This window comes from Polypterus senegalus, chromosome 6 (assembly GCF_016835505.1).
Source record: "Polypterus senegalus isolate Bchr_013 chromosome 6, ASM1683550v1, whole genome shotgun sequence".
Taxonomy (NCBI): Eukaryota; Metazoa; Chordata; class Cladistia; order Polypteriformes; family Polypteridae; genus Polypterus; species Polypterus senegalus.
The window spans coordinates 26,774,992-26,800,589 of record NC_053159.1 but is presented as its reverse complement, the minus strand read 5'-3'; the positions used below and the strand labels follow the sequence as shown (position 1 = coordinate 26,800,589).

The window sequence follows — 25,598 nt, the reverse complement described above, 5'->3', positions numbered from 1 at the left end:
TATAAGGTAACATGATCACACGTGTGTCTGTATTAGGAAATGTACAAAGATGCGAGGAGGAAAAAGCAGTGTGCCATCTGCTTATTCAGAACAGGGAGTTGCAGGCCAACCAGGTCTCTGTGGAGATGAAACAGCATCAGGTGGAGATTGCAGTCAGCTATGTTTCGGCCCTACCAATCAGAAAGGTCAGATATGAGGTCTATTCCAGTGATATTTACATATACAAACACACAGGGAAAAAACAAACATTTATCTGGAAACAATCCAAATATTTTAAGTGTATTGCTAAATAGTGAACAGATAGTTGGATCCTAAGCATCCCATAGGTTTAAAGAAATGCCATTACACGTATCAATATTCATTGGTCAATATTAACTCATCTACCTTAGCAGACATCTTCCACCTTATACTGGCTAATCTGTGTTAGATCTAGGTACACCTGGGTTGGGTAGCTTACTACACTGTGTGCACAATTATTAGGCAAGTGAGTATTTTGACCATATCATCATTTTGAATGCGTATATTCCAACTCCAAGCTGTATTAACTTGAATGCTTATTGGATTTAAGCACGTCAGGTGATGTGTATTTGTGTAATGAGGGAGGGTGTGGCCTAAGGAGATCAACACCCTATATCAAGGTGTGCAGAATTATTAGGCAGCTAGTTTTCCTCGGGCAAAATGGGCCAAAAAAGAGATTTAACTGACTCTGAAAAGTCAAAAATTGTAAAAAGTCTTTCAGAGGGATGCAGCACTTTTGGAATTGCTAAGATATTGGTGTGTGATCACAGAACCATCAAACATTTTGTTGCAAATAGTCAACAGGGTCGCAAGAAACGTGTTGAGAACAAAAGACGCAAATTAGCTGCCAAAGATTTGAGAAGAATCAAACGTGAAGCTACCAGGAACCCATTATCCTCCAGTACTTTCATATTCCAGAGCTGCAACCTACCTGGAGTGCCCAGAAGTACAAGGTGTTCAGTGCTCAAAGACATGGCCAAGGTAAGGAGGGCTGAAACCCAACCACCACTGAACAAGAAACATAAGTTGAAACGTCAAAACTGGGCCAAGAAATATCTGAAGACAGATTTTTTCAAAGGTTTTATGGACCGATGAGATGAGAGTGACTCTTGATGGACCAGATGGATGGACCTGTGGATCAGTAATGGGCATAGAGCTCCACTCCAACGTGGAGGTGGGGTACTGGTATGAGCTGGTATTTTTAAAGATGAGCTAGTTGGACCTTTTTGCATTGAAGATGAACTCAAAATCAACTCCCAAACCTACTGCCAGTTTTTCAAGACACTTTCTTCAAACAGTGATACAGGAAAAAGACCATGATTTTTATGCAGGCCAATGCTCCATCACTTGCATCGAAGTTCTCCACTGCGTGGCCAGCCAGTAAAGGCCTTAAAGATGAAGGAATAATGACATGGCCCCCTTCCTCATCTGACCTAAACCCTATCGAGAACTTGTGGGCACTTCTTAAACGCTAGATTTACGGGGGAGAAAAACAATACACCTCTCTGAAGAGTGTCTGGGAGGCTGTAGTCACTGCTCCACAAAAAGCTGATCGTCAACAGATCAAGAAACTGACAGACTCCACGAATGGAAAGGCTTATGACTGTTATTGGAAAGAAGGGTGGCTATATTGGTCATTGATTGATTGATTTATTTTTTTTGAAATGTCAGAGATGTTTATTTGTAAATTTTGAGGTGTTTGTTTATTATTCTCACTATAACAGATGAAAATAAACAAGCGAGATGGGAAAATTTTCGTTTTTCCTTTAGTTGCATAATAAATCTGCACACTAATAGTTGCCTAATAATTGTGCGCACATATGTATTCCCCTGATGATGTTCACACTCACATTTCCGTTGTGAAACATTCAGGTTTCTTAACATTTTGGATTGACTGATAGCACTGTGTTTGTTCCATATTAAAATTAATCCTCAAAAATACAACTTGCCTAATAATTGTGCACACAGTGTATTGAGCCAGGCCGTAATCTGAAAACAGAGGAAGGCCGAATGTACCAAACAAAAAGCCTCATCTACTGGACCATATACAGCTAAGCTTGTAAAATGTTCCTTGGTGATTGTAGCCCTTAGTTGAGGGGAAATGGCCAAAAAAAAAAAATAAATAAAATCTAACAATGTTGAAAGGGCTGCATGTGTCTACCTCTCTATACCCAAGATACACGATCGTTAATTTAAATTAAATGTTTTCACAAGGGATTACTGAGTGCTTTAAAATACTGAATCTGCCTTATAAAAACAGAAGAGCGAAATTGTATTTAAGAGTACATGGTTGGATAGGGCTTCTTCAACCAAGATGGAAAAGTAACACATAAGTGTGATCCGCTATGATTTATTATTAAAAAGCACAACATGCAAAAGTTTGCCGACGACATTGCTATTGCGGGCTGCATCAGGAGTGGGCATGGACTTTGGTAAATGGTGCGACTCAAACCACCAACAACTGAACACCAGCAAAAACAAGGAGCTGGTGGTGGATTTTAGGAAGACCAGGCCCCTCATGGACCCCATGATCATCAGAGGTGAAAGTGTGAGGAGGGTGCAGACCTAGAAATACCTGGGAGTGCAGCTGAATGATAAATTGGACTGGACTGCCAATACTGATACCCTGTGCAAGAGAGGACAGAGCCGACTATACTTCCTTAGAAGGCTGGCGTCCTTCAACATCTGCAATAAGATGCTGCAGATGTTCTATCAGACGGTTGTGGCGAGCGCCCTTTTCTACACGGTGGACTCTGACTTGTTGGACTCAAAGTGATCGAAAATGAATGTGAGGTACCAGCATCAGCTGATCAGTCCCCAGTTGATCATGGCACTGAACATTTTCACGTAGCTGACATGTCTATGGCTACATTTGACCGGGAGGACCGTCACTTACACTGACAAGAGCTACAAACCAGATTGCAATGCAATGGGACTACAAACGCCGATGCTGCCCCCCACCATCCGAACACAGCCTGGCAGTCAGCCTGTCGCACATTCCTGTTGAAGTGGAGGCCACAGCACGCAGCAACAGACGTCTTTGGCTGATTTCATTGCTTTGTGTGCTTTTCAGAAAACTGTTTTTTGGAAAAATATTCAGCCCCAAAAGAGGCTAATGCACACTTTTGCTTACCTAACTTATGCCCAGAAAATATTTGTACTTTGTTAGGGTAAAAAAACTAAACTAGCCAGTAATTTGCATCACACCAGAAGTGAGACATCTGCACAACACGTAAGCCCTCGTCCCTTCATTTCACACGCTCTAAGCTACCTAAACATTACAAACTGCAATATACACAGCACCCTTCATGGTGTGTTTTTCTTCCTTTTCTCTCTTCAAAGTCTGAGTATACGTTATGGGGTAAACTGCGTTACTAGTGATTTTATTTTCATACAGATTAATACAGTGTACCAAATACTGAGTTTGTATTTTTATTTAGCAGGTGAATTGAACTTCCTAATGACTATGACAAAAAGAATGATTAAGTTAACATTCTTGTGTCATCTTGTACTTGCCATACTTTGTGTCTTGCCGCGCTAAGAAACAGCAGCCTGCAGTTTAGATAACGTTTCTGGAGTTGCTTGCGTCAATGATCAAACGCAAGTATAGACAGCTTTAAAAAACACATTTGTTCTAAAAGACTACCTACTGTCAATACAATGTCCTTCATGTTTTATCTTTAGTTCTATATTATGTTTCTAGCAAGCATTCATTCACATCTTTAAACACGGTGTATGGCTGCATTTGGGATATTGCATTTTTTCCTGTGTCTTTATAGATAAATAAAAATTATTTTACTACACGTCTGTAGTTTCGTTTTGCAATTCTGTTTCAAGAATCGGTTGCTAACTTTTTCAAAACTGTTTTAACTTGAACTGTCAAAAGTACTGTAAAGATACTGTCTTTTACTTATCTTTGGTATGGTTTAACTGTTCCTTTGCATTATTTTAGACCATTCATTCAAATAAATGCCATCAGACTGAAGAAATTGATTTATTTAGGTTTAGAAAATAAACAATAAAAGGACACACAGTGTCAAACTGTGCTCTATTATGTGACCATCTGTCTAGAGTCAGAAAAGGCACATGTATGCAAATACATCATTTGGGGCCATTATAAATGATGTACATCATAAAAATACATGTATGTGTATTACAATCGGTGATTTGCAAAGTAATGAATTAAGAGCTTTGTCTATTCTTATGATAATACAGTCAAATGGAGAGACAGAGATAGCAATGTTGACAGATTGACAGCTGCCAATACCAGCAAGGCAGGCAAGGTTTTGAAGCCAACACATGCAATGGAAACTTAAAATTAAGTAAAGGCAACATAACATTAAAGCCTACCCCAGCAGCAGTGGCAGCAAGACAGGAAACAACCATGGCTACTCTACCACTGGTCTTACGCATACCTGCATACACCAACATGGAGTCAATTTACAGCCCAAAGAACACACTGTAACACACCTCTTTGGAGATTAAGGTAGGAACCAGAGCGTCCAGAAGAAAGTCCTCACAAATTCCACTCAAAGACCTGGCACAGAATTCAAATCTGGAGACCCATGAGACAGCAGCTCTAACCACTGTGCCACCATACTGCACAGCACATAACAATTATCAAAATATGAATTAAATTTCATAGAAGCATAGAATAAAAACACATCATTCTTCTGATTCACTCACAGATACACAAAAAAAAGCAAACTGTACTCTTACAAAATCCCTCAAAATGTAACTTTCAACCACTTTCATCATTAGAAAAGCAGACAGACACATTTTTAGCTCTAAAAGTCTGCTTTCACACACTTTCTCAACTGTGCTCAGCACAGAAGACTCTATAAATCCCATCTTTTCCATTTTTTGCCAACCTCAAAGAATGGTTCTCCACATGATAAGAATTATAATTTCAAGCCCATTTACAATATTTTAATGTAACCTGTAGTAACAGAGGCACTTGGCAAAACACAGACTGTACTAAGTATATTAAAAAACACTAGCATCACAAACATGGCAAGGGCAGATACGAGTACATTGCATTCTGCAGCATCTCGCCTAATATTACAGCTGGTTGAGGAAATAAAGTAATGCTTTCTATCTGGTTACTATCAATGGTGGTGTGTGTTAGTTCTTTAGTTATTGGTGGTGGGGGGGGGATTTGAGACAGAATTGTAGCCTGAAATCCCTGAGGCATCCGAGGTGATAAAAACATTGTGCTATTTTTCCACCGAGGTATCTGAAACTGTCAACCCGCTCCACCCGAGTGTTGTTATTACAGAAGAGATGGTAGTGTCTCTAATGTTTCCTTCCAAAGTCCACAATCAGCTCCGTTGTCTTGTTGACATTCAAGAGTAGATTGTGGCCCCGACACCAGTGTGACTGACTCTCCAATTCATGCAAGCTTGCTTACTGTTTGTCGTCAGGCCTACCACCATTTTGTCATAAGCAAACTTGGCAATGCTGTTAAGGGTCACATGAAGCCATGTAGTCATAGGGATAGGGCTGCAACTAATGATTATTTTGGTAGTTCGAGTAATCGTTCAATTTATTAATCGATTAGTCACGATTATTTCATACCTGACTATTCTGATGCCTGCGACCTGTGGTTGCACATCCGGTTCTGGACTCCAGTGCATGTCTTACCTCATCTGCTCACGTCTGAATATCACCCTAATGTCTCTGCATTAACACGATTAAAATTAATAATAATCAAATTAAAAAGCCAGTGAAACATATGAATTTGAAAATAATCAGATGTTTTTATATTAGTGTGACCATCACAATAAAAAAGAAATACGTTAAACAATACAAACTAAAGTGCACGTAGTCTTTAAACAAAAAAAGCGCATTTAACTTAACTAAAACATACATTGTTAAAACTGAAATGTTTTGCATATTTTAGTAATAAATGACAAAATGTAGACATAAACTATATAATGTTTAAAGCCTGAAGTGCAACAATCAAATAAACACTTTCACAAAAGGTTCAAGGACAAAACAGCAGCTTCCGTGGTGCAGCAGTAGGAATTGCTGCCTTATAATCAACAGTCCCCTGGTTCGATCCTGACTGCCTCGTATATTTACCGTTTTGAGTTGTGAGTTGCTCTTATTGTTAATATTATACAATAAATACATACATTTGATTTGCATCTGTAACAGCCACTGTAAATGTATAGTACTTGTAAAAGTTGCCATTGTTTTTTCACTTTAATTCTGTCAGTCACGATCACGATACATACTACCGCCCCCATCAGGGATCTGACACTGGGAATAACTGCAGATGTGAGTGGCGTTTTGAGACAAATCGAACTGGAAATTCTCTGATCTGGATGGATAAAAGCTGACACACAGACGCTGGCAAATCTGCCTTATTCGTATCTCATTGTCACTTGATTTTTTTTAATTCAGTTTTATTGAGTGCTCCTGCTAACGCTGAATTAGTATGTGCCTTATGGCCCGTGATGTCAAAGCCGCACTGACAAAAAGACAGAGACATAGGTATAGATTATATTTGGAATTATTCATTTTATGACCTTATAGTACATTTCGGAAAACGTTGTGGCACGGATGCAACATTATTCGTATTCATTCATGTACCTTCTTACAGTTGAAATCAGTGACTGCGTTCTTTTTCCCCCCCTATCTTGCCCAGTCTGCACAGGACTCCAGGACATGCAGAGGAAAGAAAGAATGTTCCTCTACAAGGCGAGCCATGAACTCTCTTCCTTTGTCAGTGGACCGTGTACATGCCTTGCACAGTACATGTGCTTTGATCGCCGCCAGGTCAACTTGTTATAGCACAAGTAACCGGCCACGCATGTGCTGCTGCTAGTACTGAATAAGCTCACGCCTTCTGGTGTCAGCGCGCAGCACCAGGGAAATAAAAGAAACAAATATATGAGACATTTTGAAGAAATCATTGTATGACCTGAATAGTACCAATCAGAAAACATCATCGCACTAATGCAATATTATTTGAAAACAAACAGATTGGGTGTAAATTTGTTACTTGTAAAAGTTAGTTTTTTTCACTTTTCACTTCTCAGTCTCATTCACGCTCTCCCTCCCCTCCTGATCTGACCCTAACTAACTAAGAGCGCCAGCATAAATTCTCAAGAAACGGCGGCATCACAGCTCCAGGACGCTTGCGTTTCAGATGCTCATGCATCGCGGTGGTGCTGCCATGAAAAGAAAGCTCCGCTTTGCATAATCTGGATTCCACTTTTTTTCCCTTTTCGGTGAAGTGCTCCCTCACTTTAGAAAGTTTCTGTCTCAATTTTTTTTCCATCTCCTCTCCTACTGTCTACAAAAAATGCAACTTCTTTTATATCACATGCCATAAAATGCAACAAGACTGTTCTGTTTCACTTCTACTTAAACTTGGAAAGTAGACCTAAACAGTGGACAGGAAACGGTTTGCGCTTCAACTCAAAGTGCTTTTTCAAATTTCACCGCAATATCATTTCAGGCATTGGGCACATTTAAGCCTGCTTCTCTTTTGTAGAAAAAAGGGGAATGTCTGTTGGGCTCAAGCTATATTGTCCATGCAGAGAAAGTTTGTATAGGAGTAGCTGTCCTTCCAAAATCTCTTCTACAGCAAGTTCTGAGATTTTCCATGATGCTACAAAGAACCTCAACAAGATCTGAATGATCTGTAGGCCTCTCTTACCTGGGCGAAGTTCATATAAGGTATTGGGAAAAAACTAAAATGCTTATCAGGGTATGAAAACAGAAACTGCTCGTTAAATACAAGGAAAGGAGTTCTTGCCTCAGTTTTGCCAAAATGAACATGAATAAATAGTCAGTTGCAGAAATATAGTCTATACTGTATATCAAAAATAAATGAATTATTTCTGCTTAATGACACGTGCCCAGTTATTTCTTTGAAAAAGCATTTCACTTCATGGTAGGAATCTCAAGACAGGGTGGAGGTAGTGTCTTAGCTTGGTAACGTTCTGCTGTATCAGGAACCAAAATACTTGTCGTAACTGAAGGAGCAATAAATTCTGCTCTGTATCAGCAAATGTTTCAGGAGAATTTCAAGCCATCTATCCTTGAGCTGAAGTACTGCTGAGTCATGCAGTAAGACAATAAAAACACACGGGTTTTGTCAACGTGCAAGACCTCAAAGTAATGCTTGAAAACACACAAAATGTCAGAGATGAAGCAGTTCTGAGGGAAGGCACAGACTAATCAATAATTATGGGAAACCTCCGGCCACAGTCACTGCTACTAAGTGTGACTTAGCAGTTAAAGATCACAGGAAAGTAATTCATATCATCACAATGACTATTACTTAACTTTCTTTCATGAATAAATGGAATACATATGAAAATGTTTATTTGTTTAATCTGGGTCTCTTATGTAAAATTATGTTTTTGTTAACAATCTGATCATTTTCACTGTGACAAAATGTATAAATGAGGCATACAAATCACAGAGGATGACACTTTGGACTTTTCCCAACATAGATTTGCTGGTTAGAAGAACTGGTGATGCTAAATCAACCCCAGCTATAAACCCTGCTCAGGTTTTGAAAATGGATGCTGCCTCTTTGCAATCTCATTAGCCTGTGTTAATACTCGAGAAGATACACTGCTGCTAAGAGGATATACAGTACACAGTGCAGACGCTCTCGACACTCTGTAACTCATGAGGGCAGAATTCAGCAGAGCACCTGTACTGCTATCTGAGGTGGTCAAACTGGTGAATCATGCTGGTCTTATACTTGTAAGCTAACTCTTGAACAGAATGGCATTTTGACATGTAAATCCACCTTTGAAACTCTGAGAAAGTTCTTTCCATTGCCAGGTTTAACTTATAAAAAATATACACAATTTTTTTGTTCATCTTGTTATTACTTTAAAGTGACTTAGTGTGGTTTTCATAACTCGGAGGTGTCCTAGAAAATTATATTGTATAAATCTTTTTTAAATACAATTCTGTGAACTACAATACAAAGATGAAAATAAAAATGTAAAGGCGGTTACAAAATCTTCAAACCATATAGTCTACATGATAAGCAGTGGTTATTTATGTTTATTATACAATTTAAGGAGAAAAGACTGTTTTCTAAAACTTGAATGTTGATTGGTTTCTTAAATTCAATATACCTTCTCTCCTTCAGTCCCAATTCCAAACATTCTTTGTTTATGATTTTAAAGCAAACACACACTTTCACTGAACATAACTAATAATGCATCGCTTTTGAATAGTATTAACCCCATTCTTTCAGAGTAGCCTTGGTCAGACTTTACCAAAGTTATATCTACATTTAAATGTCCTTAACATCCTTAGATTTGCATTTTTTGGCTTGAAAAAATTACATATTTATTAAATCTCATCTTTCTACTGTAAAACATACAAAACACTAAAAGTACAACGTCAGATTTTTAGGAAGTATACTAATGATATGAATAATAATAATGCTTATATTGTATATACTGTCAAAACGTGTCATTGGTGTGGTATATCTTGATACGTGGTGAAATACACAATCCAATGTCACAGTCAGGGCATAATATGATTCCTTGCAGATTTTCTTTCCAGACTGATCAGCTTTTGAACAGCACACTGCACATGTGTCATTTACATGAGCGTGACTTTCGGATTCATCAGAATCTCTTTCAGTTTCACTGTCTAAAGACAGATTCATTTTGTCATCACTGCTCGTATCACTGTCAACAGCATGTAACACCTGGGCTGCTGAAAAACATTTCTTGAAAGACACCACTATGAGGCTAGGAGAAGATGCGCCTACACCATTGCCCAGGTAACACTTGGACCTGACACTCCTATGTCGTTTTCCATGCAACGCTCGGCACTAACGCGGTTGTCACTTTTACAACCCGAGTGATCCGCAGGTCTAACACTTACACAGGACACATTTATACAGTTGCCCAATTGATGCTCAGGACCAACGCTAAGGAGGTTAAGAAATTAAAAAGAAAATTCACCATTTGTTTCTAAACTTGCACAAACCATAATAAATAAACCATAATAAATGACACTGTCCTTAAAAACAAAAGCTTTATGAAGATCAGGGGCCTCATGTATAAACGGTGCGTACACACAAAATTGTTGCGCAAGAACGTTTCCACGTTCAAATTGCGATGTATAAAACCTAAACTTGGCCTAAAGCCATGCACATTTCCACGGTAGCTTGTTTGCAAGTTCTGCGCTCAGTTTTGCAGACTGGCGGCACCCAGGGTCAAATCTGTGCTACTGTTCCTGTGTGGTTACCCTTTCTTTTTTAGATCCACATCCCTGACGCGGCTTTATAAAAACTCTGACATTAACCGCATATTGTTTATTAGTTTAATGCATCTGATTTTAATTAACCTGTAACAATATAATGGTCCACAGAATGGTCAAACTTTTCTAAATACCATAGCTGCTTTAGCATTGTTACTTTCACTGCACCTTCTTTCAGCTGCTCCGGTTAGGGGTTGCCACAGCAGATCATCTTTTTCCATATTACTCTCATTGCACCACTCGGAGTATTTATATCACTGTATCCGATTGTGAATCACTGCTGTACAGCAGCTGATCAGAAAGAGAATTATCGGGATACAGCATCAAGCACCCGCTGCCTCAATCACGCTGTCTATTGAATTGCTCTCATACGGCAAACGCTTCAGAGCCTTTCATCGCGGTTCAGAAACATTTTCATCCCAAGAACTCTAAACGCACTCAATCAGTCCATCAAGTGCTCCTTGTAGAACTGTTTGTACTTATAAGTACAATTACCTCACTGTAAACTTGTGATACAGTTGTAATATTGCACAACCTGAGCCACTTTATAAAGCGTGTATTTACATGTGATGACGATATCATTTTTAAGATGAAATGCAGCAAAATATGTTTATTATATTATACAGATAAAACTAACTTCATTTAAATAATCTATATTGTTAATAATTAAACATGTGAGGACACGGTGCCACAGCGCTAGCAAGCCGCTGGCACCCCGTTCACGGATTGTTCCTGCCTCTGCTGTATTCTTGCTGGTGCCAACGCGACACTGGAAGGACAAATGAATAGATTGATAGAATAATTAAAACACATACTACGAAGATATTACAGTGTTCCTTAAAAGTTTTGAAGAATCAGCGTTCTAAGCTTACAAAAGGCTTAACGTCTATTACAGAGCTGACTGCGTGGTGATTGTCTATTTGGAGAAAGAAAAGTAAGAACAGGAATTGGAGGTTAGTACGTTTGAAAGAGACAGTACTGCTTCAATAATGTATTTCATCGAAGGTCGCACATGGCGCAGCAAGCATCTTGTGTGAGACATGAACAATCACTGTGCCACCGTGTTCCCATGTTTAATAACATGATTTAACTCCTATCATCATGAAAATGATATCACGTATACATCTCAGTATTTTAATTATTCAGAGAGCTGTAATATCATGAATGTAATAGATTCTGTATCCTGTTGGAGGAAGGGAAAACCCGGAAGGATGTAGTGATTCACACACAGAGCACATAGAAGATCAAATACAAAACAAAGCATTTAACGTGATACTTTAGTTACGATGGGATTGGAGAAACTAGTAAATTAAACAATTTTAAGATGAAGTTTATGATGTTCTACTTTAATGACAAAATAAACTACGTGATTAAAGTGGGAATTTCGAGATTAAAGTTGACATTACATGCTTTACCGCCCACTGTGTGTCTTTTTTTTTTTTCTTTTTCTCTGTACCCTAAAAAAATTTCATATGACACTCAGACGATCGGCTACGACTCACCTTTTCACACTGGCTTCGATATGTGACAACTTCTTTTTTATTTTGGGCACTGCGCGACTTTGTGAACTTGAGCTTCCGAGTTTCTCTGAAACTATGTCACTCGATCAACTTCCTTTTGTTGTTTATACCACGGTTTAAACAAATGGCACGTTTTTCCGTGCCTCCACTTGGTATTCATTGAAATTCATTGAAATTTTCCCTCGTACTTTTGCCATTGCCTTTTCACAGAACACTGAGCTTAAGGGCTATTTATATTGATTTGAATATTCAAAGAGGCGTAATTCTGGTAGGAGTTGGGGCGGGGCAGCAGGCGCATGCACATGCGTTACTTTTCACGCTTACCGGGATTTATGTAGCGGAAGAACATGGAAGCTGGCGTTCGCACAAATTTATGCATCTGGATTTTTTTGCGCGTAAGCACATTTCCACTTTTGTGCTTACACCATGTTATAGTGCGAGTTCTACGCACACCGTTATGCATGAGACCCCTGGAGTGTAGCTTTCACCATGAGAATGTTGTAAATGCCTTTTGATATTATCGAAAATAGTATTCTACTGGATTGGCTCATTAATTTAGTCGGATTATCAGAAACTCTTGTTGGTTATATTGGAATAAGCACGTTTGGGAATGTTATGTTGTCAGTGTACTATATACTGTACTTACCAAACTGTTTCCCGTACATGTCAAAGTCACTCATTCCTGTATACATTTAGTATGTGTCCCTCAAACTTCGGTGCTGGAACAAATTCTTTTCTCCTCATATGTTGATAATTAGGAAGTATAATTAAGACATGTAACATTGACTTATTTGTATAATGACTAGGGGGCTTTTCCCCCTGCTCGCTTTGCTCGCCAACCCTAGTGTTTGGTTTTCCGGATACACACTTGTAAGATTTTTTTTCTTTGAATCGTTGCTATTTTATTAGTTTCACTTTCATTTCAGAACTTCTGTAAAAACAATATTTGGAATCTTTCGTGTCCCAATATGCTGAATCTTGTAAATGAGGTCTGTGAGACTTGTGTTTAATGACGTTGTACCATAATGTAGGAAAGGTTTCTCTGTTTGTAATTTCAGCACAGACAAAACGATCCACATCATCAGCAGTTAATTTTTTTGCAAAGTAACCAATAAATGCATGCGAGTTAAACCCCGTTTTTGAAATTCTCCGACTTAAACTAATTTCTTTTTGTTTGCGTCAATGCGATCTGTGCTACCTTTTTTTTTTTGATACTGTAGCGACTGACGTACTAAAGTGTCACAAAAGTTCTACTTTAACAATCACCGACTGCATAACCCCAAACACAACTTAGCACCCTCTAGCACTCTCTTCAACCCTTCCTCCCATGGGTCAGCTATCAGTCTTCTGTGCTGCACTCTGCCCTCCCTCAAACGGACCTAACAGTCACTTAAAATAAAAAAGGCATCAGCTTGGCTAGGACGTTAAAATACTTTCGACTGTAACTGCTTTCATATTCTCTACCTTTTTCTGCATATGTATCTCTTTTCTCCATGCTGCTCTTTCTTCCTTTCTGAGAGCACAGGCTCTGCGTGTGCCACGTGACTCTGCATGACTGAATGTTTTGCTGGCTGTCCGAGCTCTTAATTGATAAGAAGGGCGTGTCTTGCAAGACTCTTATGTTCCATGTCCCTGCGAGACGGCCCTGGGACAATCTCTTGGCACCAAGTCTCATGTTTACAGTCCCCGCAAGACGCTCCGTGGCCAGTCTTTGTTGTCTCGCGGGTCTTTAAAATGTCTTTCAAGAACTTCCAAGAAGATCACGTATCGTCGCCTTGCTTTTACATTCCAGGATATTTTTTTTTTTTTATATATAGAGAGATGACATCAATAAAAATGATGAAAAGTACATGATGTGATTAAGCCAGCTGCTTTAATAATACAGTATGAAGCAAAATTAGTAAAACTTGTGTCCCTAAATTTCCTTTATTGGACTGGAACTCTCCACAATGACTTATCTGAAGTGCTTAACTTGTAGCTTGATTGAATGCACACAAGAAATTATGATGCTCTCTTTGACACAGATTTAACCTCTAGTCATCACATTTCAACACTACAAATGACTTTCTCCACTTCTTAAATATCATTAAAGAGTAGTTTCTTCCCATACAGGACAAGGTTACTTCTGCAGCATAATACCAAGCATTGACAACAGTAACACTATGTTAGGATGTTCAGATTATCTGATTAAACCTTTATAGTTATTTGAAAACAATGGCAAGGTCAAACATGCAAGTAGGAATTTCACTGGACAGAACACGCAAGACAATAATTTAAACTAAAGCTGGAATGTATCACCACAGCAGTCTCATTTAGAAGGCTGTTCTTTATCTTCCTGTTAAATTTGGAGCAAACTACAAAACCAAAATTGCAAACGGCTTAAACCTTATTTCTCTCATTAAAATTATTCCTGCAGGATTAAGGTCTTAAGTGAAACTTTTGAAGGTGAAGAGCCTTTACCTAATATTGCACTGACCTACCTACCAATATCAGATGCCCTTTAGGTCTCAGTATTTGAATGAAGAATAAACAAACATTATACTAACACAGTATACTTTTGTTAGAGCTGGCAAGACAGCAGTTCATATTACATTTTAATAATTGTGTCAGTCATTTTGATTGCATATCACAGAGTATCCTATTCTTTTGGCCCAGTCGCTGAGTCACTGGAGTTTATACAATGCCGACAGTTCACTCTGCAGCTCTGACCAACAGCATGTTAATAAGCAACAGTGAGTTGCTATAATGGTTCAGGTAATCAATCAATCAGACTTCAAATTGTCCCCATATGAAACAGTGTGGGTGTGAAAGTGGAATGTGATGGACTTCCACACAATCCAGAGCGCGCTCTTACCTAGCACCAGATGCTATAGAAATGGGCTCTGAACTCCCCAAACCCCCCATTCTGAACAAGATCAAGAGGATCTGAATCACATGGATGGGCAGTTGTTTGTTTATCAGTGCCCTGCTATTTTGATCCTTTTTCAACTGAAACAGGACATTAGGGTGAAAGCATTACCACCTCTGGTTGGTCTGGCATCATTATGGGAGAGCCCAGGACATAGCCAGATGATCCAATGGATAATAGCTAATGAAATCTACATAGATATAATTTTGTTTTCCACTCACCTGTTCTTATATTAACATCTTTATAACTGATTAGCTACACTTCCTTGCACATATATAAACACCTTGTATGTATACTGCACAGTGCATTTTTGTTGCAACTTATTTTCATCCACCCATCCATTATCCAACCCGCTATATCCTAACTACAGGGTCACGGGGGTCTGCTGGAGCCAATCCCAGCCAACACAGGGCACAAGGCAGGAACAAACCCTGTGCAGGTTTTGCTTTTACTATATATGTACCATTCAGCAAAAGTATGTCAAGAAACACTACTGGGGCTCCTTTATACTAACAGTAATATACCTGCATAATGCCTTACTGTGACAGCCACGGCAGAACTTTACCCTTATATATATATATATATATATATATATATATATATATATATATATATATATATATATATATATATATATAAAAATCTTGGAAGGAGACGAGACGTATGAGATATTGATGAAAAGGTAAAAGCAAAAGGAGATTGAATATATGGACATAGGTGATATGACAGAAGTGCTCTGCCTGAAATGCAGATGACGCAGCTTGGCAGCAGCAAGCCAGCAGCTGATCAAGCAAAGAGGAGGTTTAAAAAAATTAAAAAAATAAAACTGTGTTTCCCATTGTATCACCATTTAAGTGGGGGTGTCGGAGGAGCGATCGCGACTCCTTGGGGTGTGTTCAGCCACCCGCTTCACAAAGCGAGCGGCAGAGATGCAAAGTGGTTGGCGCGTAGCACAGGCTGAGGGGGTGGGCGAGCGAAGCCCCCCAGTGTGTGTGTATATATGTATATATTTATGTATTTATTTCCCTAAAACATATGCTGTTCCCTGGACCTGTTAGTCATAATGCGCTATACAAGTAACAAATCTACAGTAGTATGGAGCCAAACTTTCCATACTATATACCTTAGGGTAGAACAGCCATCAAAAATTTCTTGAACAAAAGTTACATGAATTAAAATAAGCAGCCCCATCTATATTTCTATCACTCGATATAAAATGTTGTTCCAGTGTTTTGTAGGACACATTCACTCACAGACCAATTTTAAGCAGACAACAAACCTAACATACCTTTATACCCAGAGAAAAAAGCTTTCACAGGCACAATTACATAAAGAAAATTTTAAGTCGAGACTTGATCATCTCAGGGAGACACTTTGACGTCACCGGAAACTAGCACAAAGGACAGCTGCTGTAGAGGCTTTTAAATGATCGACGCAAAGCGCAACATGCAGATCACGCAGCACGGCACAAGAGGCAGCTGGCTTAAAGCGTGCCCCCTAGGGAGGGAGTAACTCTTTCACTACAGCTTTATTACTGGCAAATATCAAGAAATAAAAAATGAATGAATTGAAAACAATCTATTTAAATTGTATATCCAGTTCACCAAACCCGGGGGTTGGTGAGCGAAGCGAGCAGGGGGCAGAACCCCCTAGTATGTATATATATATATATATATAGATTACAGTATATATAAAAATATAACCAATTGTTGTTATCTCAGGTTTTGTAAAACACCATGGATAACAGGAGTCAAATAAATAAAGGCTGGGATGCAAGACGTTAAATCTGGGTTTTATCCCAAATTATTCTGAAGCTATATAAAAAAATGGTGTTTTAAATAGCATATTTCAAAAGGTTCATTTATACTAACACAGAGTGTGCTGCAATTTCAGATTATTATACTCACAATAAGTATAAAATATTACTGAAAATGTTCTTTCAGCAACCTCATGTCATAGACAGCTTTTACTGGAATATTATACTAAGTGAGAGACAGGAGAAAAAAAAAACCAACAACAAAATGTTTGCTTGCAAGATGAGCAAGAAATTAAACGTTTACCTAAATATTGTAGCTTCACGGGTGCATGTTATCAAGTATTAAACAATACATTTATACCGGCACTCTAGCAAATTCAGCAGACAATATGAATTAAGCTTTTTAGTCTGGGTAAATACTAGAAACATTTTGCATAAATTATAACTTGTCAGACGGTCGCTTCAGAATCATATTTGTATTCGCTCAACGACATACTAAATAAAACATGGACAACACTTAACATGGTCTCTGTTGTATGCACGTATACCAGTATTCTGCTGCTCTGTCGCAATTAACACGCACCACCTTAGCGGTATCATCAGTAGTCCTACGTGCTTATTTTTAACCTTGAAGTATGCCCTTTAGGCAAGTCTCTCGAGGATACCACCACCACCATACACCATCTCTGTTTCTGAGGAAACTCCAAGCTTGACAGAGTTCAGTACTAATTCTCTCTATACTGATGGCGATTCCGGTAAAAGTTATCACTACCCTTAAAAAAAAAACCAGCTCAATATGCCTAAAGAAAAAGAAAGATGAGACGCGAATAGAACTATAGACTGGCCGGATCTGACTCAGAGTGCAACGGTCCCTTGTCTCACCTCACCCAAACAGGTGGGTCTCATGCAGGAGAACTGCGCGTGCGCTGCAGGTAAGAAAGTGAAACGATTCAGGCACCTTTAACACCGGAGGGGTAACTTAATGTGTACTCACAACCCATCCAAAACGATGACTTCCACGAAGCAGGCAGTCCACTTCGTGGGGACACGAGGGTGGCAACAAAAGGAGCGACCTGAGCATGTGCTGCGCAAACAGTGGTCCACTCCGGTCCGGGCTAGCAAAACAAAAGTGCGACTTACCGATGTTTGGCACTTAAGAGGTTTTTCTCAACGTTCCACACGTGGCGCTGGGGAACTCCTCCAGCTGTTTCAATAGGCGATGTTTCTTAGATTCTTAAGCCAGCAGGCCTTTGTCCAAATCCTCAGTTTCCTTCTTCCTCTGGTGGATAGAATGGCAGGAACTTTGTTCAAGTTGCCTACTCCCAGGGACTATAGTTTGTGGAGGCGTCGGCCCCCGGGTCTTAAAACCCTTTAGCTCCACTTACAAAGTTTGTACGTCTCACCTTGGGGCGAACAATTTGGACCACTCGTCCCGAAGCGAGCTGCAATAGTCTCTGAGGCGCTACCATTAGGCTCCGCCCATTGGGCGCGTCTGCCGTCAGGTGAGCTTGCGGGGGCGCACATCATAAGTGAGAAAACGACGGAGAAAGTATGGGCTAAGTAAGTAACTGCACACCCAAAAGTATCGATCCGTTTAATTTTCACATGTTATAAGCTATTAAAATGCGCTTCGTTATCGCAATACATCCACCCATTTACTGAGCGCTCTTGTTAAATTTTGTTAATGTCGGAACTAACACTGTACTGGGCGCCAGGGCAGTTATGCAGAATTACACGTTTAGAAAAATCTGGAGCCGTCAATTGAACTCATCTCTATATTTTTGGAATATTAAAGCATCAAAAATTGTGTAACCGCTCTCTAGGAGTCCATTTATGAATTCGTTCCTTGCAGGGGGTCCAGGGAACCTGGGGGGTGGTTTGCTGAAGCCGTTTTTTTGAGATTCGAATTGGACTCCCCCGTTTCAGGTTATGTTAATTGGCGACCGTAAACACGTCCTGTATTGAAGTACAGTTATGTGTCCGTCTTGGTCACCACCTTGCGCCTGTCATTGTAGATATATTGAATTACCAGCGATCCTGAACTGGGTAAGAGGGATGGAACTTTTTGCCAGTCTTAACCAGGTGTCAAGAGTAGCAACATGAGCCTTTGTCCTTACTGGGATTCTTCATGTTTCCGATCTGACTGTATTCTGAATTTCACCATCATATCGGGTCTTATTGTGGAAGAATAATTTTAGGGTAACATAGCATTCATCTTAAAGAAATAGCATAAAGGGTTAAAAAATGTGGGAAACCAAATAAAGGTCGAGTGAACAACAATATGTACACTGAAATATAGGAATTGGTTTAGGAAAAATACTGAGATGGTCAAGTAAATAAAGAATCAAGTCAAGTCAAGTTGGGGGAGCATGCACTGGTACAGTGCGTTGCTGCACCCACTACACAACAAAACAACTCAGAATCCCGGTTTGCAGCCCCCCATAAAGAATGTACCAGAAGAAAGTTTGATGTAATATACGAAATGTACTGAAGGATGACTAAGAGATGCGGAAGAAATCAGCAGATGTCCTATAAACTAGAATGGACAGGTGTTATATGCACAGAAATTTCAAGGGTGGTGTCTATAATCTCAAAAGGTATAAGAAGAACCAAAATACAATATAATAGACTTTTATTTTATATAAATCGTTTGGGTGTAAACCAATGAAACAACCAAAGTAAAATGTATGCATTGATTGACACTGTATGTAAATTCAACAATTTATAAAATGAATCTCTAGCCTTTGTTTCTCTGACCATTCTGATCATTCTGACCATGTTGTAACAGACTCCAAGGCATTTTACCGATTAGTCATTAAAAGATACAATGAACAGCTTTTCTCCAGCCAGATTACTGAATTGTCCTGTTAGAGGATGTTTCTTTCTTTAATAAGACGTTTAATTTCAACCACATTATCGATTTTGTAAAATCCACCCAGAGCTGACTGAAAGATTAAAGTGAGATTCTGCCGTTTTTGCCAGGTAGCCTCATTCAAAGCAAATTATAAATCACCAGTATGACTGTTTCTGTACTTCTATAACAGAAACATTAGCAGTTGTGATTTCCCAGAATCACACAGTCAGCTAATTGAATTGACTGAACTGACCATCTTGTGCTTTAAACACCAACACCTTAGCTGTCATTTTTATATGCGAGTACAACTGTCTTTGTTTTAGCGCAGCACAGCTTTACTTATAGTGTTAGTAGAATATGATGATGTGGCAACAAGGAGGCTCCGTCGGACAGATGATATGGTGTCATGGTCAAATCAGTAGTTTTAAGTTAGCAATGGTTTATGTGTGCTGGAGAGAGAATGTGTCAGTGTGTGCAAAAACCATGGAAACTTTCTGCCTTGTATGTCTTGTGTCACTGATTGGCTCTAAATATAATATGACCGGGTATATCTAATTTATTATTGTGCATGAAACCCTTGATTAATCAGGGCAAGCACTGAACATAATAATAATAAGTTACATTTATTGATCGCCTTTCACAAACCCAAGGTCGCTTTACATACAGAGTATATATATAAAAAAACAAAAACAGCAGTCACCCCTCAATATGCATTTTATTGTAGCCATTTACACAACTTCAGTGAAAAGGGTTGAAAAATAGATGGATGGATGTTTTATATTATATTACAAGACCTATCAATGAATAGTTACCGAGGGGCCGTGCTGCTTTGTCCTCAACACAGCGATGACAGAGAGGTGTCATAAGGATCATTAGTGAAAATGATAACATTATTTAATCCTGCATAAGGTTGTGTGGGCTACAGCCTATCCTAGCAGCAACATTGGGCCAAAAGCCAGAAACAGAGCTGGTTGGAATGCCAGTGTAGGAAATGAGCGAGGGATTGCTGGTTTGTGTCCATCCAAGGAAACCAAATAAATGTGGGAAATGGAAAAAAGTCACACTAGAGTAGGACATAATTATTTGTGTAGTGTCCTAAGTAGGACATACTGTAATTATTTATGTAGTGTCCTAGTCCTGATCCCAGTGGGGAATAGGCATTCACATCTGAGAATTAATGACGTCCTGATTTTATGGCACCCCTTGATAACATTCATGATGATGCTTTGTAGTTTTCTGATACTAATACAGAGGCTTTACCACAAAGATAATAATATTGACCAAAGTAGAATAAGGAGGAAAACATAAGATAGGATATTGTGCTGAGCTGGAGACACACACACCAAATGAGAGTAAAGCCTGATAACAGGTGTGATAGAAATTAAATTGGAAATATATTAAAGAAAGAAATTTGTCTTCAACTAGGACCAGGCAGGAGGAAACGTGTTCACTGCATCCTTTATTTTCCCTTCAGCATATGCTTGAGATGGAGCATTCCTGTTACAGCAGTCTATCAAGGAACAATGCCCTGGGCAGAGGTTATCAGCAAATAATCACAGGTCAGAGACAGAGAGCTATATTTATAGATAACTGAATTTGAATAACAGTGATGAATTATTGTTTAATCTGATTGGTTCACTAGCATGCATTGAATTCTAATTTGCTGAAGAGACATCGGTTGTTTCCAGCAGAAAGCGTAACCAGCTTACATACCCCCAAATAAACATCTCCTTTTACTATATTCATGGTCCTTCCAGTATATTCCAATACTTCTCAAGTTCCTGTGTTTGTGACATCTGTCAATTCTTACTGGGTACATGGCAGTCAGCCAGCTTCTTAAACCATTACCCAGAACCTTCTTGTTCTTTGTTGTTCACTTGACCTTTATCTGTTTTCCTGATATGCTTAGGCTAAACTTATTAACTGTTTAAACTACTTTTAAGATAGCTGTTATATTATCAACATGAAATGTATACTAAAACATTTCATATACAATAACTATATTACCGCATAGTCTAATTTTTCTTCTGCACAGGCATGTCTGTTTAACAATGAATGTTCCAGAGATTATTCATACTTTGAGCACTATGTTTGTTGGAATAGGCTCCAACTTCCCCATAACCCTCCTCAGGATAAAGTGAGTTTAGAAAATGGATGGATAGATGGATGGGTGATCCATAGCCGCACATTCAGATGGATCACCTTCTCCCTGTTACGCCCAATGAAGACTCTTTGTGAAGTAAGTTTTAATGAAACTAGCCTCTGCTGGTTGTGCACTGTTTCTGCAGTCACGTTCACTTTTCCAGTGTCCCAGTTGTATTCCACTGTGCTGTGCCGTGTCTCTTTCTGTGATCTCCCTTTATCTTCTGCAATGCCCCTGGAGTCTCTGCCTACCTTCTTGAGCCTTCCTAAGCTTGTAAAATGTTGCGGTAATGTTCCTCATGTTCATCATACCTGTGTGACATTCAGTTGTCAGTCACCATGCAGCCCCCTCTATCCTTCAGAGTGAGGGGTGCTGGCTACTAAAGTACAGTGTGCACCCATGACTGTGATATTATATGTGATTCACATATACATGCTCATCCTCACTTTGGACAATGATCTTTATGTATTTGTCAATTTGCATGAATGCATCTTGCTTTAAACATTACGTTATGTAGAGTGGTGAGGAAATGTATAAATCTGTGTATTACCTCGAGTGTTGTAAGGGCATTTAAAGATTGGTGCAAAATTCGAGAAATGCTTGGTTTTGACATGCAGAAATCAAAAGCTGCATTTTACACAATGTTGCGCTTTCATTTCAGCCTGCTGAGGATGGCACTTCCACATATATAGAGGGATCACATAACTTAAAAAATTTGTGATGAATATTAATCCATCCGTCCATCCATTATCCAACCCTACTACAGGGTTACGGGGGTCTGCTGGAGCCAATCCCAGCCAACACAGGGCGCAAGGCAGGAAACAAACCCCGGGCAGAGCGCCAGCCCACCGCAGGCCACACACACCTACACACATACAGACACACACACACACACCAAGCACACACTAGGGACAATTTAGAATCGCCAATCAACCTAACCTGCATGTCTTTGGACTGTGGAAGGAAACCGGAGCACCCGGAGGAAACCCACGCAGACACGGGGAGAATATGCAAACTCCACACAAGGAATATTAATCCATCTCTGTCAGATTGATAGTTTCTCATGAGTTCATTGATGTCCAGTGTTTCCAAAGCAGTCAGTCTTTCCCAAGATATGCGTGCCCGTCTCCTGCCTGAACACCACATTCTGGCAGCTCCTAGCAAGTTAGAATGGCTCACATGGTTTTCTACATACCAGATTCCAAAAAAGTTGGGACACTATACAAATCGTGAATAAAAACTGAATGCAATGATGTGGAGGTGCCAACTTCTAATATTTTATTCAGAATAGAACATAAATCACGGAACAAAAGTTTAAACTGAGAAAATGTATCATTTTAAGGGAAAAATATGTTGATTCAGAATTTCATGGTGTCAACAAATCCCAAAAAAGTTGGGACAAGGCCATTTTCACCACTGTGTGGCATCTCCCCTTCTTCTTACAACACTCAACAGACGTCTGGGGACCGAGGAGACCAGTTTCTCAAGTTTAGAAATAGGAATGCTCTCCCATTCTTGTCTAATACAGGCCTCTAACTGTTCAATCGTCTTGGGCCTTCTTTGTCGCACCTTCCTCTTTATGATGCCAAATGTTCTCTATAGGTGAAAGATCTGGACTGCAGACTGGCCATTTCAGTACCCGGATCCTTCTCCTACGCAGCCATGATGTTGTGATTGATGCAGAATGTGGTCTGGCATTATCTTGTTGAAAAATGCAGGGTCTTCCCTGAAAGAGATGACGTCTGGATGGGAGCATATGTTGTTCTAGAACCTGAATATATTTTTCTGCATTGATGGTGCCTTTCCAGACATGCAAGCTGCCCATGCCACACGCACTCATGCAACCCCATACCATCAGAGATGCAGGCTTCTGAACTGAGCGTTGATAACAACTTGGGTTGTCCTTGTCCTCTTTGGTCCGGATGACATGGCGTCCCAGATTTCCAAAAGAACTTGAATCGTGACTCGTCTGACCACAGAACAGTCTTCCATTTTGCCACACTCCATTTTAAATGATCCCTGGCCCAGTGACAACGCCTGAGCTTGTGGATCTTGCTTAGAAATGGCTTCTTCTTTGCACTGTAGAGTTTCAGCTGGCAACGTCGGATGGCACGGTGGATTGTGTTCACTGACAATGGTTTCTGGAAGTATTCCTGAGCCCATTCTGTGATTTCCTTTACAGTAGCATTCCTGTTTGTGGTGCAGTGTCGTTTAAGGGCCCGGAGATCCGGGCATCCAGTATGGTTTTACGGCCTTGACCCTTACTCACAGAGATTGTTCCAGATTCTCTGAATCTTCGGATGATGTTATGTACAGTTGATGATGATAGATGAAAAGTCTTTACAATTTTTCGCTGGGCAACACCTTTCTGATATTGCTCCACTATCTTTCTGCGCAACATTGTGGGAATTGGTGATCCTCTACCCATCTTGGCTTCTGAGAGACACTGCCACTCTGAGAAGCTCTTTTTATACCCAATCATGTTGCCAATTGACCTAATTAGTGTTTATTGGTCTTCCAGCTCTTCGTTATGCTCAAATTTACTTTTTCCAGCCTCTTATTGCTACTTGTCCCAACTTTTTTGGGATTTGTTGACACCGTGAAATTTTGAATCAACATATTTTTCCTTTAAAATGATACATTTACTCGGATTAAACGTTTGATCTGTCATCTACGTTCTATTACAAATAAAATATTGACATTTGCCATCTCCACATGATTGCATTCAGTTTTTATTCACAATTTGTTTAGTGTCCCAACTTTTTTGGAATCCGGTTTGTAAATCCTGGTGAGCTAGCAGTTGTTTCCTAAATTAGGAATATTTATAAAATGCTTTTATTCCTATGAGTAGGACTACAGTTGCATCATGCAGGATTTTTGAGCCAGTTAGGACTGTTTTCCTACTGCGTGGTGCTTGATAAATGTGGGTACAGGTCTTTGAGGATGATGTCTAATGTTGTGTGGAGCTGCATGTTGTTGCTCTTGGTTCAAGTGGAGGACTCTTCTTGCATTGGTGTACATTCTTTGGCGTTTACCATATGGTCCTTTGTCCATGGTTTGGTGTGATGCGATGCTGCTTTCCTTAGCTAACTGTTAGGCTCTTTGTCATGTCCTCTGCAACTTCACTGGGGAAAAGCATGACTGTTTCTGGCACAAGAGTGTAGGTGCTGAAGTTTCCTTGTTTAAGTAATGGCTGCTCTTCAGCCTTCTCAGACAGGGCTCAGTTACTGGCACAGAGCTTAGCTTGGCAGGGTGACTCTTAGTGCTAGTTCAGCTCTAATGCTGCATGGAGAGGAACTTCCAGGCCAAAGAAAGTTCATGAGCTTTTTGCTCTACAGAGAGTCAGTGGCCTCTCACCCCAAAGGGAACAACATACCAGCTTTCAGCTCACAAACAAAACAGATTGTCAGCTTTCAGGTCCCCATAAGAGACAGACAGAAGAGATGAATGTGACTAGTTCTGAAGGAAGGTGCAACCTCTGGTGATTGGTTCAAGGTCACTTCCAGTTACAGATCCAGTGCCTGCCTGTAGACATGTTATTTTGTCCAGCGCATCCATCCAGACTTCAAATAGCGGTTGCCCAAAAATGAACATCCATTTGTGCGTCTTTTTGTGTGAAGGAGTCTCTGCAGATGTGCCCACGCAACTCTGATTTACACCTTTGATATCAGATGAAGTGCAGAACTGACCAAAGCTGAGGGTGGGTGTGCAGCTGAATTTCTGCATCCATGTTAACTGCTGACTTCACGGGCGTTGTGTGCCGTTAGAAACCTAGCAGAATGGGCAGTGCCCAGTTTGTTCAACACCAGTCACACAGACACTCATTTTGGGCTAATTTAGGATCAGGAACTGTTTGAAAAAAAAAAAACCTAATAGAATCCGACTTGCATTCCTTAATGGAATGCACACCAAAAGCCAAGTAAAATAAAGCCTGTGCTTTAGTGAAGATTTCTAACCTCAGTCAGATGGTGCCACAAGCATCGAAAGAGCCGGACGGACCTGGAAAGCTGCAGCAGTCGCTCTAATTCCTAAATTAGAAGTCAGTTTCTGATAATAAAATATGTTATTCAGTTCTACGTCTTGTTATCGCTCTTGTTCAATCCTTGCTCTCAACATTTAATGCCGTCTATTATATGTGATTATTT

At 39.7% G+C, this 25,598-nt stretch overlaps 1 protein-coding gene across 2 annotated transcripts in view; it reads right to left on the bottom strand.

The window, feature by feature from the left end:
* LOC120530890 (transmembrane protein 51-like) overlaps nt 1-17,936 on the bottom strand; it is a 53,115-nt gene extending 35,179 nt beyond the window's left edge. The window contains exon 1 of one of the 2 annotated variants that reach the window (XM_039755654.1): nt 17,597-17,936. The gene's annotated coding sequence lies outside the window, so the exon portion shown is untranslated. Of the gene's footprint in view, nt 1-17,450; nt 17,538-17,596 lie in introns of those variants that run through there. The other variant, XM_039755655.1, reaches the window with a different exon arrangement.
* Between the last annotated feature and the right edge of the window lie 7,662 nt (nt 17,937-25,598).